The following is a 17226-nucleotide window of genomic DNA, read 5'->3' as shown; positions in this document are numbered from 1 at the left end:
GCTCTAATACTTTGGCCACCTGATGCAAAGAGCCAACTCATTGGAAAAGACCCTAATGTTGGGAAAGTTTGAAGGCAAGAGGAGAAGGGGATGACAGAGGATGAGATGGTTGGATGGCATCACTGACTCGATGGATGTGAGTTTGACCAAGCTCTTGAAGTTGGTGATGGACAGGGAAGCCGGCATGCTGCAGTCCATGGGGTCGCTAAGAGTCGGACATGACTGAGCAGCTTAACTGAACTGATATTATAATACAGTGAAAATGAATTTGAAAATCTAGATGAAATGGATTCTTTTCAAGAAAAGTATGAATGAATAAAATTAATAAAAATGGGAAGATGTAAATAGACTAGTAGCTTTGAAGAAAATAGTAAAAGTTGTAAACAAAACTCCACTTTCCCAAAAGATGCCATGTTCAGACAATTTTGTGGATGAGTTCTTTGTGTGTGTGTGTGTTAAACTTTTTATTTTATTTTGGTGTATTTAACCAATTAATAATGTTGTGATAGTTTCAGTTGGACAGCAAAGGGACTCAGTCATCCATATACATGTATCCATTCTCCCTCAAACTCTCCTCCTATATGGATGAGTTCTTTTAAACATACAAATAACAAGTCACTTCCAGACTACTTGAACAGGCAGAACAAATAAAAGGAAGAAAACTTTCTCAAGTTGTTTTATGAAAGTAGCATCAGTTCAGTTCAGTTCAGTTCAGTCGCTCAGTCGTGTCCAACTCTTTGCGACCCCATGAATTGCAGCACGCCAGACCTCCCTGTCCATCACCAACTCCCGGAGTTCACTCAAACTCATGTCCATCAAGTCAGTGATGCCATCCAGCCATCTCATCCCCTGTTGTCCCCTTTTCCCCCTGCCCCCAATCCCTCCTAGCATCAGAGTCTTTTCCAATGAGTCAACTCTTCGCATGAGGTGGCCAAAGTACTGGAGTTTCAGCTTTAGCATCATTCCTTCCAAAGAACACCCAGGGCTGATCTCCTTTAGAATGGACTGGTTGGATCTCCTTGCAGTCCAAGGGACTCTCAAGAGTCTTCTCCAACACCACAGTTCAAAAGCTTCAATTCTTCGGCACTCAGCTTTCTTCACAGTCCAACTTTCACATCCATACATGACCACTGGAAAAACCATAGCCTTGACTAGATGGACCTTTTTTGGCAAAGTAATATCTCTGCTTTTCAATATGCTATCTAGGTTGGTCATAACTTTCCTTCCAAGGAGTAAGCGTCTTTTAATTTCATGGCTGCAGTCACCATCTGCAGTGATTTTGGAACCCAAAACAATAAAGTCTGACACTCTTTCCCCATCTATTTCCCATAAAGTGATGGGACCAGATGCCATGATCTTTGTTTTCTGAATGTTGAGCTTTAAGCCAGCTTTTTCACTCTCCTCTTTCACTTTCATCAGGAGGCTTTTGAGTTCCTCTTCACTTTCTGCCATAAGGGTGGTGTCATCTGTATATTTGAGGTTATTGATATTTCTCCCAGCAATCTTGATTCCAGCTTGTGCTTCTTCCAGCCCAGTGTTTCTCATGATATACTCTGCATATAAGTTAAATAAGCAGGGTGACAATATACAGCCTTGACGCACTCCTTTTCCTATTTGGAACCAGTCTGTTGTTCCATGTCCAGTTCTAACTGTTGCTTCCTGACCTGCATATAGGTTTCTCAAGAGGCAGGTCAGGTGGTCTGGTATTCCCATGTCTTTCAGAATTTTCCACAGTTTATTGTGATCCACACAGTCAAAGGCTTTGGCATAGTCAATAAAGCATAGCCGATAGCAAAATCTGATAAAAAAAAAAATCACACGAAAAAGAATATTACTAACCACAGTTCCTTCTAAACATGGATGCAAAAATCCTAAATAAAATATTGAATCAAATCAAGTTGACTCTAACACTAAACTGAAGTACATTAAAGCATAACCCAATGAAGCTTAATCTTGTAATGCAAGGATGGTTTAATATTAAGAAAGTTATAAACACATCTGGTTATATCAATAAGTACATAGAGGGAAACATAATGATCAACTCTGTAGATTTTGTTTAAAAAATTGAGTCTGTAATACTTACTTTTCTTAAAAACTCTAGATAAAATTAGAATAAAGGTGTAGCTCCTTAATATAATGAAGAATTTCTCCCTTAAAATACTTCATTAACTTAAAGGAAAAATATTAATACTAGAAATAATCTCATATAGTGAAGGGCAAAAAGAGATCCCTATTATGGTTTCCATGTCATCAATATTTAACATTGCCTGTTTTTCAAAACTGCAGTTCAAAAATAATATCTAGTCAAACATGGTCAGACACATGTTGTCTCTTCTGGGCATGTTAAATTTGGCGGCTCTTCAAGCCTAGTTTTAAAACTTCAACATTTGAATTATAAAAGTTACATGTGCTTGTTGAAATAATTCAAACAATTGATATGATTCAAGCATTAAAGTAAAATCAACAATCTTTTCTTCTTCTATACAAACTAATTATCCCTAATAAACACTATTGAAAATTGGGGGTGGGGGAGGAATGGGTTGGGAGTTTGGGATCAGCATTTGCAAACTATTATATATAGGATGGATAAACAACAAGGTCCTATTGTATGGCACAGGCAACTATATTCAGTATTCCATGATAAGCCACACTGGAAAACAATAGGAAAAAGAATACATATTTATATATTTCTGTACAGCAGAAATTAATTCAACATTGTAAATCAACTATAGTTCAATAAGATAAATTTTGTTTTAAAGTGTATGTCTTCCATATTTTCCTTTGCTTTCATAGACATCTAGAAACGTGTGAGTACTTACACAGTTTTTTTTTAAACTTTTATTGGAGTATAGCTGCTTTACAATGCTGTTAGTTCCTGCTGTATAGCAAAGTGAATCAGCCATGCTGCTGCTGCTGCTGCTGCTGCTAAGTCGCTTCAGTCATGTCCGACTCTGTGCGACCCTATAGACGGCAGCCCACCAGGCTCCCCCATCCCTGGGATTCTCCAGGCAAGAATACTGGAGTGGGTTGCCATTTCCTTCTCCAGTGCATGAAAGTGAAAAGTGAAAGTGAAGTCTCTCAGTTATGTCCGAATCAGCTACACGTATACATAAATCCCATCTTTTTTTGGATTTCCTTCCCATTTAGGGTACCACATGCATTGAGTAGAGCTCCCTGTGCTATAAAGTAGGTTTTCATTAGTTATCTATTTTATACATAGTAATATACATACATCAACCCCAATCTCCCAATTTATGCCTCCACTTTTAAAAGGGTTTCTTCAAAAAGTGGGGAATACAAAATATATTGCTCTTCAGTGTGCTTTTTTTCAGTTAGCGGCTTATCACATGCGTTCTTCCAGTTAATACAAAATACTCTACATGATTAAACTGATATTCAGTCATTATTAAGTGTCGTGGCTGAGTGCTAAGTGGAGGAGTGGAAAAGGAGGACAATTCACACTAGACTTCAGCCTCTCTCTTTGTGCCCCGACAATTCAGCTCTGACCCTGAACTTGCATGCCCACTGAGCAAAATAACATCCCGGCAGTTATTTGGAACTACCCTTCTCAGACAGTGGTTTAATGCCCATCTATTTGGTCCTTAATAAGCCTCTTTGAAGTGTTTTACTCCTTCTCTACAAATGGCTCATCAGCATATTCCTTCCAGCCATACATGAACTCCTTGAGAGGAATTTTGGTGAATCCAATGTTCAGTAACACTTGAGTCCTCCACTGATGCTGTGATTGATGCCTCAGATGAGTGTTCAGGTGTCTTGTCCTACAATCTAGTTCTGAATCTACTATTGGTCAAGGGGTGAGGAGATGAGCCCTCATGCACAGTATGTGAAAGTTGGCACAATATTTGGTAGAAGTAGGAGAGGGGGAAGCTGGACTGGGAGAGTGGAAGGCCCTGGGATGAAGTGAAACCATTTTCAGTCACTAGACGGAAACCCACTCCAATATTCTTGCCTGGAGAATCCCAGAGACAGAGAAGCCTGGTGGGCTGCCATCTGTGGGGTTGCACAGAGTCAGACACGACTGAAGTAACTTAGCAGCAGCAGCAGCAGCAGATACCCCAAAGTCCAGATTAGGCCTGTCTGTTTAGCACGGTGGGTTTTAAAAATTGATTTAGCATTTAAAAATTTGGTTATTTTATTTAAAAATCCAAATTTCTAGCTCCCTTTGAAAAAGAAAATCATAGGATTCTGATCTCAGGTCTCATATTTCTGTGTTGTTGTTCAGTCACTAAGTGGTGTCTGACCTTTTGTGACTCCATGGACTGCAGCATGCCAGGCTTCCCTGTCCTTCACTATCTCCCAGAGTTTGCTCAAACTCATGTCCATTGAGTCGTTGATCCCATCCAATCATCTCATCCCCCTGTTGTCCTCTCCTCTTCCTGCTCTCAATATTTCCCAGCATCCGTGTCTTTTCAAATGAGTCGGCTCTTCACATCAAGTGGCCAAAGTATTGGAGCTTCAGCTTCAGCATTGGTTCTTCCAGGGAATATTCAGGGTTGATTTCCTTTAGGATTGACTGGTTTGATCTCCTTGCTGTCCTAGGGACTCTCAAGAGTCTTCTCCAACACCACAGTTCAAAAGCATCAGTTCTTGGGTGCTCAGCCTTCTTTGTGGTCCAACTCTCACATCCATACATGACTACTGGAAAAACTATAGCTTTGACTAGATGGACGTTTGTTGGCAAAGTGATGTCTTTGCTTTTTAATATGCTGCCTAGGTTTGTCATAGATTTTCTTCCAAGGAGCAAGTAAGTGTCTTTTTATTTCATGGCTGCAGTACCCATCTGCAATGATTTTGAAACCAAAGAAAATGTCACTGTTGCCGCTTTTCCCCCATCTATTTGCTGTAAAGTGATGGGACAAAATGCCATGGTCTTAGTTTTTTGAATGTTGAGCTTTAAGCCAACTATTTCACTCTCCTCTTTCACCTTCATCAAGAGGCTCTTTAATTCCTGTTCCCTTTCTTCCATTAGAGTGGTCTCATCTGCATATCTGAGGTTGTGGATATTTCTCCTGGCAATCCTGATTCCAGCTTGTGATTCATCCAGCCTGCTATTTCACATGATGTACTCTGCATAGAAATTAAATCAGCAAGGTGACAATATACAGCCTCAACATACTCCTTTCCCAATTTTTAATGAGTCTGTTGTTCCATGTCCAGTTCTAACTGTTGCTTCTTGACCTGAAAACAGGTTTCTCAGGAGGCAGGTAAGTGGTCTGGGATTCCCATCTCTTTAAGAATTTTCCACAGTTTGTTGTGATCCACAGAGTCAAAGGCTTTAGCATAGTCAATGAAGCAGAGTAGATGTTTTTCAGGAATTCTCTTGCTTTTTCTATGATCCAACAGATGTTGGCAATTTGATCTCTGGTTTCTCTGCCTTTTCTAAATCCAGCTTGTACATCTGGAAGTTTGGCTCATGTACCATTGAAGCCTAGCTTGAAGGATTTTGAGCATTATCTTGTCAGCCCATGAAATGAGCGCAATTGTGTGGTAGTTTGAATATTCTTCGGCACTGCCTTTTTTGGGGATTGGAATGAAAACTGACCTTTTCCAGTTCTGTGGCCACTCTTGAGTTTCCCAAATTTGCTGACATATTAAGTTCAGCACTTTAACAGCACCATCTTTTTGGATTTTAAATAGCTCAGCTGGAATTCCATCACCTCAACTAGCTTTGTTTGTTGTAATGCTTTCTAAGACCCACTTGACTTCATACTCCAAAATGTCTGGGTCTAGGTTTGTGACCACACCATCGTGATTATCCAGGTCCGACATTTTATGTATAGTTCTGTGTGTTCTTGCCACCTCTTCATAATCTCTTTTACTTCTGTTAGGTCCTTACTGTTTCTTTATTGTGCCCATCTTTGCAGAAAATATTCCCTTGATATCTCCAGTTTTGATATCTCCAGTTTTGTCAAAGAGATCTTTAGTCTTTCCCATTCTGTTGTTTTCCTCTATTTCTTTGCATTGTTCATTGAAGAAGGCGTTCTTATCTCTCCTTGCTATTCTCTGGAATTCTGCATTCAGTTGGGTATATCTTTCCCTTTCTCCTTTGCCTTTTGCTTCTCTTCTTTTCTCAGCTATGTGTAAGGCCTCCTCAGACAAAGGATGAGGCCTCCCCCTCCTTGCCATCTTGTATTTCTTTTGCTTTGGGATGGTTTTGGTCACTGCCTCCTGTACAATGTCATATCCCTCCGTTAACAACGATTTTCAGGTGCTGCCCTCATCCTTTAGTTTACCTACAATTTCCAGGCTCAGGCCTTGTACACAGTTATCAAGAACAACCGCAAATACTGTGCACTACACAAGTTCAGAGGGTATCATCCGCATAGACTAATATGAGTGGTGTACCCTGGCATTGTGTGATGTGGTGATACTAACCCTGTTCTCACTTGCATTTTAGATCTCTGAATTAGGAGTTTTGACATCTAATGGAAAATTTACACAAAAGCTGTATTTAAGAAAATCAAAGATCACTTGCATCTCCATATATTAGCTCCATATATTTTCGGCTGGTGGCATTATGATTCAGTTCTATCCTCTGTGATTTTTCACATTTTCTGATTTTTCTGCAAGAAACATTATTCTGTCTTTAATCAGAGAACTGGGGAAACAACAATAAATGTTACATTAAGAAAAAAGTAAACGAGGTGTCTTGAGATTCTGGCAGGAAGGAGAGCAGACACCAGCATTTACTTGCAAGTGAGAGGCTGGAAGCAAGTGATGAGAGGATTTCTAATGAGGCCAGGAGTCCAGGGAATGTGTTAGAAGGGGACTGTGATTACCATCTGAATCTAACAGCCTTCTTTACAAATTACTAAGTGCACGGTGTCCTGGGAACACAGGGAGACGTGGAAACCAGAACAAGAGCAGGGTACATTGCCCTAGGAATGAGGATTGAGGTTTCTTTCCTTCTTTTTCTTTTCTCTCTTGGTGAAAGGAAGTGAACATAGGCTCTGAGCTTGGGAGAAGCTTGATTAATTGCCAAGCTGTGGCTAGTGAATAAAAGTTCAATTAGAATTGTGCTTGCTAATGAAATCCAAATGCTGGAGCAGGAAACTGGCATAAGCAGCCCTGTTTGCTGCAAGTACAGACTGGGAAGCTGGAGAGGGTGGTGCTGGAGAGAGCGAAAAGCTGTTCCCCTGGGCTGGAGAGTGCTGTGGGCGAGAGTAGTTTCACTATAGCCAGGGCAGAAACAAATTGCATTCAAGCCTGTAAGCTGTAAACCCTTTGGTACTTCCAAGACCTCATCTGTAAAATGAAGGTAAAGTACCGTCTTCACAGAGTTATCATAAGAATGAAGTGGTATGACATAAAGTTCGTTTGTTTTTCCTTTTTCTCAAGCTAATTCAACATGTCAAGCACTTATAGAGAAAGTACCTGCAGAAGGCAGGGCATTACGTGGGTTCTGTAGGGAGCAGTAGACAGATTGTACAATATAGCACCATGTTCTTTATGTGTATAATCTCTTTTAACATCACCATGATCCCATGAGATGACTATCTTTATAATAACTTTGTTTTTAACTTTTCATTTGAAAACAATTTTAAATTCACAGAAAGTTGAAAAAAAATAGTGTAGAAAATTCCTATGTACCCTTCATACAGTTTCGCCTAACATTAACATCCTACATAATCACAGTTTGAGTCTCAAAACCAGGAAATTAACATCAGTACAGTTCTGTCAAATTTCCCCTAATGTTAGTCAAAGTGAAAGGGAAAGTTACTCAGTTGTGTTCAACTCTTTGCGACCCCATGGACTATACAGTCTATGGAATTCTCCAGGCCAGAATACTGGAGTGGGTAGCCTTTCCCTTCTGCAGGGGATCTTCCCAACCCAGGGATCAAACCCAGGTCTCCCGCATTGCAGGTGGGTTCTTTACCAGCTGAGCCACAAGGGAAGCCCAGTGTTAGTCCATGTTTCTCCTAATGCCCTTTTTCTGTTTCAGAATCCGGTCCAGAAATCCCACATTGTATGTAGTTGTTGTATCTCTTGAATTTCTAAGTTACAGATATTCTGAGGGATTTTGGTTGTATCCATCTTGAGCAAGGAGTGAGGAAAGGTCATTTGATATGAGAAGGATCCACATAGCAAGTTTCATCGAGATTAGATCAGTGTTGCTCAAAATGCTCTTTCTACTACTAGACATTGTTTACCTGTAGTGACCACGTAGATCCCAGAGGACCAGTTTAGACCTTCAAAATCAGCTTCTTTGGAGGTAGATCTCAGAAATCTGCATTGTAACTCATTTCCAAGTGGAAATTTTATGCACATTAAAATTTGTAACCTAAAGGGAGGAATGTATAGGGAGGGGAGGAAGGAAATAGTGATAACCATTTGCACGTCTGCATACTCAGTCACTCATTTGTGTCCGACTCTTTGAGACCCCATGGACTGTAGCCCGCCAGGCTCTTCTGTCTATGGGATTTCCCAGGCTAGAATACTGGAGTGGGTTGCCATTTCCTCCTCTAGAGGATCTTCCCAACCAAGGGATCGAACCCATGTCTCCTGCTTGGCAGGCAGATTGCTTACCACTGAGCCACCTGGGAAACCCAGGTGGGATTCCCATTTACCTAAATCCAGTTTGTCTGAGCTCAGGGCTTATGTGCAACCTTCCCTGCAGGAGAGTTATACATGCCTGTTCTTTGAGTTCAGACAAAGCAGTATTTGCTTCTGTCAGTCAAATGTGAGCGGAAGTGACATATGTCATTCCTCCTGATGTTAGGTACATGGTTTACCACATCTCAGTAATATGCCAAGTAGAAGCTGTATTATCAGTCTGCGTCCTGGAATAAAGATAACTTGGAGCAGAGCTTCATTCAACCCAGGTTGAAAATGTGGAGTGAGCAAGAAACACCCTTTGCTGTGTTAAGCCTCTGAGAATTGAGGCTTAACTGTTGTTACTGCTGTTGTTACTGCAGCGGAACCTAACCCATTCTGATTGGTGGCAACTAATATGAAACTAACTCACCTGGTTGCATGTACGTATAAATATCAGGAGATTTCCTTTGATTTGCCTAAGGGAATTTCGGACATAATTTTTAGTTTCTTTGAAACATTTTCTGAATGTGTATTAGTTTATTCTCATGAATATCTTTTTTTTTCTGTCTGCTGAATAATCTTTCTTTAATGTGTATGTTTATCCCAATAAATATTTTCAGACTTGCATTTTTTCATACAGGACTTACCAAATTCATCCCTTTTGATTATTTGTCTCCTTCTTGATTTTTTTTTGTGCTGTGCATGCCTGAGTGTACTCCATGAGCTAAACCAAATTAATATGTAGCCTGCATTCTCTCCTGTTTAAGAAGGCACTGGCATTTTGACAGCAAAGATGAAGACACAAGATAGATGGGTTGAGAATTATATTGAATTCCACTCTATTTTATTTTTCAAAATACTTAATTCATAAAGGAATCCTGGGACTCTGAGACACAATGATACATATAACTTTACTACCAAATGTATGTATTACTAAATTATAAAACCTTGCAGAAAATATCATTAATGGCAAAAAGTCATTAAAGGGTTTGAACATCTATTCATTTAACAAATATTTATCAAGTGCCTCAAACCTACCAGGGAGTAATGATGAGTGGCTGTCCCCTTGGAGGGTTCATTAAGTCTAGATGGTTAGAGGCAGGATTTGAGGCCAGTGGTATGACTAGGCCATTTATTTCACCCTCTCTTTCTAGAGCCTCAGTTCTCCATTTGTAAGATAAGGCTGATCATAATTCACACGACTGTGTTAGAAATGGCTGAACTCATGCATGTAAAATGACACACGACTGGCAGACAGCAAAATGCTTAAAGAGGGGTAGCCTTGTTGGCATTAACACATTGGCTTAGAGTGAGGATACAGGGGGTTTGAACAGAGGTTACTTTTTGCAGAGAAGTGTAGCAGTGAAAAAAGAAAGATGGTGGCACAGCCAAGGGTCATTTGTTTAGCTCAGGGCACTGAATTATGCTTAGGGGCAGAGGGAGAGTGAAAAAATACTGATGATTCAAGAGATGGGACCATCTGTGCAGCTAACTCTTGGAAAACCCAGGCTGGTGTGGAACCCAGGTTATAGGCAGACAAGTTAGATTCAGCCCAAGAGGAGGAGCTGCTGCTTCTGAGGACCAATCAATCTAGAACGAGAGCGGGAAGGATTCTGCTAAGGATCACTAAGGGTCCTGAGCGCCAGGCGGAATTTGAGGGCTCTTAGTCGAAGGGCTCCTTGGTCTCTCTGGTGGGAGGACACCGATGTGGCAGCTCAAGGCGTTTGGGGAGAGGTTGGCTGAGTAAGGGCAGCCCTACTCTGGAAGCCCTCCCTCGCTTCTCTCCCCTTTCACTATCCGTCTGTCCTGCATAATTGCCTGTTTAAATGTCTGTCTCCCTGCTAGACTGTAAGTACCTGTGTCCCGCGGCCTCCAGCCCAGTTCCGTGTTCCTGGCACAGAGCAAAAATCAATAAATGTCTGTGGGAAAACGCGCTGAATGAACGAGTAAATGTCTTTTGGTGGCCCCAAAGAAACAGTGACCAGCTCCACCTGCAGGTGGCGCTAGCTGAACAGGCAGAGGAGAGCGGGAAGGGCATTTAGGAGCCAACATACCTGAAAGACAGGAATAGCCTGAAATGCACTGGGGGCGGGGCTGGGGCTGGGGACGGGGTGATGTTAATGGCTCCCTATTATGGCCGAAGTTAGCGGCTGGTAAACCACGTCGTCCTTATGCAGCTGGCTTTTGAGGCTGAAGTGATGGCTTTTATCAGAGTGTGGGTAAGACAGAGTCTTTAGGTAATTAAGATCATTGGCTTTGGAGGTGGACTATCCGAGTTTAAATCCAGGCTGTGAAATCCTGAGCAAGTCACTTAACTTCCTGGAGCCTCAGTTTTCCCTCTGAGACGTGGGCCTGATGATACTTGTACAGACTCCCTCCAGAGCGGCTACAGAGGCGGAAAGGGAAGCAAGGGGCCCTGGGCTGCACGGCATAGAGCAGGGCGCAGGCACCCAGTGGTGACCAGAGGGTTAGGGTCGGGCTTTGTGATCTGACTTACAAAGGTCAGTGGGCATCCTGCTCTGGTCCTGCCCACTCGGGCGGCGTGCGGGGCGGTTCCCCTGGGGGCCTGCCTCGCAGCTCCTGCAGCCTCTTCCGAAGATGGGGGAGCGGGCAGAAAAGATTGTGGGGCTTTCCAGAATCTTCACACACACACACACACACACACCCCAACCCCTCCCTGATTGCGGGCTCGAAAGGAGGCTTCAAGGCTTGTGGGTCCGCGGCTTCCGCTGCTTCGCTCCTCCTCCTCCGCGCTGTGGCTCACAAAGTGGCCCTTTAAATGGTTTTTATAGCAGCGTAAAAGCGCCTGTGGGCGGCTGGGCCCCTCCCGTGACCTCGTAGCTGGTGGTAAATTGCCTCTCTTGGCAGAGGAGGCTGCGGGGAGCGCGCCAGGATCAATAGCTGAGCCCTAGGTCTGGGGAGGGGAGCGCTGGCACGTGGGCCACCAACTCCCTGACTGCTGGCGCTGCCATGATTGCGGGGGGTGGGGAGGGAAAAGGGGTTGGGGGAAGTGAGCCAAGGCAAAGACATGCCCTGGACTGCTGGACTGGACAGGCAGGGCTGAAGCCAGGCATCCTCAAAGCCTGCTTGTCCTCCAGGAGGCTGGGACCCCTGTACCCAGGAACACTGGGGTTGGCAGGAATGTGTTGCGTTAGGGTTGGTAGGAATGGAACTTGGATCTTGGGCCTAAAGGCAGCAGTAGTCCCCATTATGCCCTGTTCCCTGAAGGCAGGCAGGGGCTGGTGTCAAGTTAGGAGACTGTCATAACACCACAGTGGTTGCCAGCATCTGCCCTGGATTCAACAAGCTCAGGTGTATGATCCGAGCTCTGTCTCTCACTACAGTTTTGGGTAAATGACTCATTTGGGTCTCAGGTTGCTCATCTGCAAAATGAAATTATTAGAGTAAACTTCCTCCAGTTGACGTGCTCTTACAGGTTTGGCACATACAGTTCACTCCCAGTCTGCTCTGGTCTGCATGCTGTGCCCCACCCCCCTCCCCACCAAATTCATTTGTTGAAACTTAATGCCCAACATGGTGGAACTGGGAGATGAGACCTTCGGGAGGGTGATTAGGTCATGAGGGTGGAGCCCATGTGACTGGGATAAAAGAGATCCCAGAGAGCTCTCTCACCCCTTCTGCCATGTGAGGACAGAGCAAGAAGAGGACTGTCTATGAACTGAGAAACTGGTCTTCAGCAGACACATAATCTGCTGGGTGCCTTGATCATAAACTTCCCAGCCTCCAGAACCATGAGGAATAAATTTCTATTGTTTATAAGTCACTCTGTTTATGGTATTTTTGTTATAGCAGCTAAAGGGACTAAGACAGTGACAGAGGAGCCTACAGTCTGTTGGGTCACAAGAGTTGGAGGAGACTTAGTGACTAATCCACCACCATAGCCATGCAGGCGTGATCACGGCAGTCTATCTTGCTAAGCCTGGATAACCTCGACTATTTTTCCAAGTACTAGCTATTCAATCAAGGTTTGGTGCTCAGGATGAAACCTCCAGGCTGCCACTGACCTTGGGCCTTACCAGACCAAGGGCTTCAAGCTCCACCACAATTACACATTGCCTCGCTTAAGAATGAATAACCCTGCAGTTACTGCAGATAAACATGTCCCAGGTTTCACTGCGCTAGAGAAGTTTGCATCACCCAACACGATGATAAATAAATGTGCATTTCTTCTCAGCCATTATTTAAAGGAAGACAATATGTCTTGGATATGACTTTTCATCTGTAGAATTTCGTGAATTAAACATTATCAGGGCATGCTTATTCGCTCAGTCATGTCTAACTCTTTTCGACTCAGTGGACTGTAGCCCGCCAAGCTCCTCTGTCCATAGAATTCTCCAGGCAGGAATACTGGAGTAGCTTGTCAGGACCTTCTGCAGGGGATCTTCCCAACCTAGGGACTGAAGCCGGGACTCCTGCACGGCAGGCAGATTCGTTACCATCTGAGCCACCTGGGAAGCCCCAAACATCATCAGATATTTATTTAAATGGAAACTTTGGGATATCATTTACCTGTTAGTATGAAGAGGAACTAAAAAGCCTGTTGATGAAAGTGTAAGAGGAGAGTGAAAAAGTTGGCTTAAAGCTCAACATTCAGAAAACAAAGATCATGGCATCTGTCCCATCACTTCATGGGAAATAGATGGGGAAACAGGGGAAACAGTGTCAGACTTTATTTTTTGGGGCTCCAAAATCACTGCAGATGGTGATTGCAGCCATGAAATTAAAAGACGCTTACTCCTTGGGAGGAAAGTTATGACCAACCTAGATAGTATATTCAAAAGCAGAGACATTACTTTGCCAACAAAGGTTGGTCCAGTCAAGGCTTTGGTTTTTCCAGTAGTCGTGTGTGGATGTGAGAGTTGGACTGTGAAGAAGGCTGAGCGCCAAAGAATTGATGCTTTTGAACTGTGGTGTTGGAGAAGACTCTTGAGAGTCCCTTGGACTGCAAGGAGATCCAACCAGTCCATTCTGAAAGAGATGAGCCCTGGGATTTCTTTGGAAGGAGTGATGCTAAAGCTGAAACTCCAGTACTTTGGCCACCTCATGCAAAGAGTTGACTCATTGGAAAAGACTCTGATGCTGGGAGGGATTGGGGGCAGGAGGAGAAGGGGACGACAGAGGATGAGATGGCTGGATGGTATCACCCACTCGATGGATGTGAGTTTGAGTGAACTCCGGGAGTGGTGATGGACAGGGAGGCCTGGCGTGCTGCGATTCATGGGGTTGCAAAGAGTTGGACACGACTGAGCTGAACTGAACTGAACTGAATAGCTCATCAGATCTTGAGGATCAGATGAGATAAACAACGGTAAGTACTTGGCACAGTACCTAGAACAATGGCATTTGCTCGATAAAACTCAGCTCTCACTAAGGTATCAGTGACTGCAGCATGGGCACTGGGAAGGTGTATCGTTTGCCTACAGTTAGGTTCCGCTACATAAGCAGAAGCCACTCTGCCTGATGCCATGCCCACACTCAGAGCCTTCCCTTCCCAGGCCCACATTCCTACCTCCCACAGGGTGCTTCTGAGAGCGTCTCTGGTAAATGACTTTCATGTGAATCATTGTTTCAAGGCCCGCTTCTAGGACACCCAGTCTAGGGCAACCACTATCACTGGCAAATCCTGGAACCAGTCAGACTCCAAGCCAGTTCAACCTTAGAACTCAGCAGTGCCCTTCTCCCTGCTGGGCACACGCTCATCAATAATAGCTACACTTGTGCCAGATACTACACCAGCCTCTTGATGTATATCAACTCAGTCCTCACAGTAACTCTGTGAGGTAGATACTCTTATTTGCATTTCCAGATGAAGAAACAGAGAACCAGAGAGGTCAAGCAACTTGCCCAAGGTCCCACATACAGTAAATAGCAGAGTGAATTCAAACCTAGGCAATTTGGCCCTTGTGTGTGTGTGTGTTGTGTGTGTGTGTGCTTAGTCGCTCGGTCATGTCTGACTCTTTGTGACCCCATGGACTGTAGCCCACCAGGCTCCTCTGTCCATGGGGATTCTCCAGGCAAGAGTACTGGAGTGGGTTGCCATGCCCTCCTCCAGGGGATCTTCCCAACCCAGGGATCAAACTCAGGTCTCCTGCATCACAGGTGGATAGTTTGGCTTTTAACAGTACACCAGTAGCCTGTCACTACAAAGCACCTGGGAGAATTCAGTAACTTAAAGGTAGGAGTTATTTAGTAAGCAACAAATCAGTTGGAAAGTGAATTATCCATGGCTTATAAAATAATTTGTTTTGAAATCAACCAAAATATCCTTAAGAAGAAATTTTGAATAAGATCAGGCAAAAAATAAAATACAATAAAACTGAGGGATTTTGAACAGTGGGTTTATGTATACTGTTTTCCTGGGGTCTTGCTGACCCTTGATAGGGGTCATCTCTGACCTCTGGATATCCTGGCTCTGGGATCCTGTAACCTAAATCAGAAATAATTCCTGTTAGGGCCTCCTGCCTAAAGATCTAGGTGACAGGTGAAAGGGCAAAGATGTGTATGTGTAACATCATCATACACACACACACACACACCTGGGGTGTCATCTTTAGAAAACTAAAGGGGTCTGAGCTGTTTCCATGAGGCTCTGTTTTCTGCATTTCTCCTCGCAGTGGCTGGGATCATCTCATCTGGGTGATGGTCAAGAAGGATGGTGTTGTGGAGGTCACTCGAAGCTTGAGCTAAGGTGAGGTGGGCAGGCATAGAATGGGACTGGAATGTTCACGATGGCATCTTCATTCACATGTTGATGCTGGGGTGGCTGAAACATCTGGGTGGTGGGCAGCACCCCCCTCTCTCTGACTCTCTTTTTTTCATGTGACCTCTCTTCATGCCAGCTTTGGCTTCCTCACAGCATGGCAAATTCAGAGTAATCTGACTTCTTACATGGCATCAGGCTTCCACACAAGAGTACAAGCAGAGACTGTGCAGCCTCTTTAAAGATCACACCTTGAACTGGCATAGCATCACTTCTGCCAAATTCCACTGGTCAAACCAGTCATAAGGGCCAGTTCAGATTTAAATTAAGGGGAAATTTCTCCAGCTTTCAGCTGGAGGAGAGGCAAAGAATTTGCTGCTGCTGCTGCTAAGTCGCTTCAGTCGTGTCTAACTCTGTGCAACCCCATAGACGGCAGCCCACCAAGCTCCCCTGTCCCTGGGATTCTCCAGGCAAGAACACTGGAGTGGGTTGCCATTTCCTTCTTCAATGCATGAAAGTGAAAAGTAAAAGGGAAGTTGCTCAGTCATATCAGACTCTTAGCGACCCCATGGACTACAGCCTACCAGGCTTCTCCGTCCATGGGATTTTCCAGGCAAGAGTACTGGAGTGGGTACCCTGCCACAAGTACGTTGTAAAAAAGACATAAACTTTTATCATTAAGCTACGGGACTGTTGGGGTTGTTTGTTACAGCAGCAGGCTTATACTGACTAATACACTCTGTCATAAATCAGGTGTAGGAGCTCAATGACATCTTCCCTCAAAAAGGAGTCCCTTCTCCAAAGATCATCTAGTAAATGAAGCAAAAATGAGAGAAAATGGAAGAAACTGCACAAGGAATCATCTCTGATTCTTGTTAAGACATTTATTTTCTAAATTTCCAACTCTTTTTGCATTAAGGAAAATACATTCAAGCAAGAGATATATGGACTCTTCTATTTGGTTTAAAGATAGTTTTCTTAGGGAAAAAAGTTAGTAGTCAAAGTGATCTATAACCAAAATTGACTGTCTTAGAAGTAACAAATTTCTCATTACCTAGAGGCAATTGAGCTGAAGCTGGTATCACTGAGATGGTGGGTGGGGAATCCAGTTAACACTTCCACCTCCGAGACTGGCTTTACTCTGACCCGGTGAGAATTTGGAGAGTTTGGTGGAATCTTGGCCCTCCCAAGAGACCTGTTAGAAATCTAAGCTCTAGCTCATCCTGAGAAGACAGCTAGGAAGTGTGGGCATTCATCTTTCTAGAAAGTTCCTACACCAGGCAATAGAAATTGGTGCTTGGTATTTGATAGACTTAATGCCGGTCTGCAGTGTGGTGGCTTTATTCTTTGGAGGAGTCTCTGAAATGCAAGAGAGAGTGATGTGGGAAAGAAGCTGCAGAATGAGGTCAGCCTGTGAGGGTCCTGCCCACCTCTGTCCTGAGCTTCCAAAGAATCTACCATCTACCTCCTCCCTGGACCACCTCACACTCCAGCACCGACAACCTGATCCAGCAGCGAGTGGTGGGTGAGTAACTATCTTCAAGTCTTAGTTAAAACAAGCCATCAACCCTCAGAGTGTCTAGGTGTGTTCCTGAAAGGACAGACTGCCTGGGTGGATAGAACATGTAGTCAGAGATTCTTAAATGGCTTTGGATGTCTTTGGATGGCTTCCCAAGAGGCAGTAGTGGTAAAGAACCTGCCTGCCAATGCAGGAGACATAAGAGATGTGGGTTTGATCCCTGGGTTGGGAAGATCCTCTGGAGGAGGGCATGACAAGCCATTCCAGTATATTTGCCTGGAGAATGCCACAGACAGGAGCCTGGCGGGCTATGCTCCAGAAGGTCGCAAAGAGTCAGACATGACTGAAGGGACTTCACACAGTGTTTGGATAATACTGTGAACAAGTATTTGCATTTTCTCCCTTTTCTTTCCTCCCAGGCAGGCAGGTA

At 43.8% G+C, this 17226-nt stretch overlaps 1 long non-coding RNA gene across 1 annotated transcript in view; it reads left to right on the top strand.

Annotated features, from left to right (window-relative positions):
• LOC129637758 (uncharacterized) overlaps window positions 1-17226 on the top strand; it is a 49125-nt gene that overhangs the window by 16224 nt on the left and 15675 nt on the right. Inside the window, exons 2-3 of the long non-coding RNA XR_008707566.1 lie at window positions 15192-15265; window positions 16589-16802. This is a non-coding gene — a long non-coding RNA (uncharacterized LOC129637758). The remainder of the gene's footprint in view (window positions 1-15191; window positions 15266-16588; window positions 16803-17226) is intronic.

Source organism: Bubalus kerabau, chromosome 23, assembly GCF_029407905.1.
Source record: "Bubalus kerabau isolate K-KA32 ecotype Philippines breed swamp buffalo chromosome 23, PCC_UOA_SB_1v2, whole genome shotgun sequence".
NCBI lineage: Eukaryota > Metazoa > Chordata > Mammalia > Artiodactyla > Bovidae > Bubalus > Bubalus kerabau.
The sequence above is the reverse complement of the archived record's forward strand: the minus strand, read 5'-3'. Positions and strand labels throughout refer to the sequence as shown.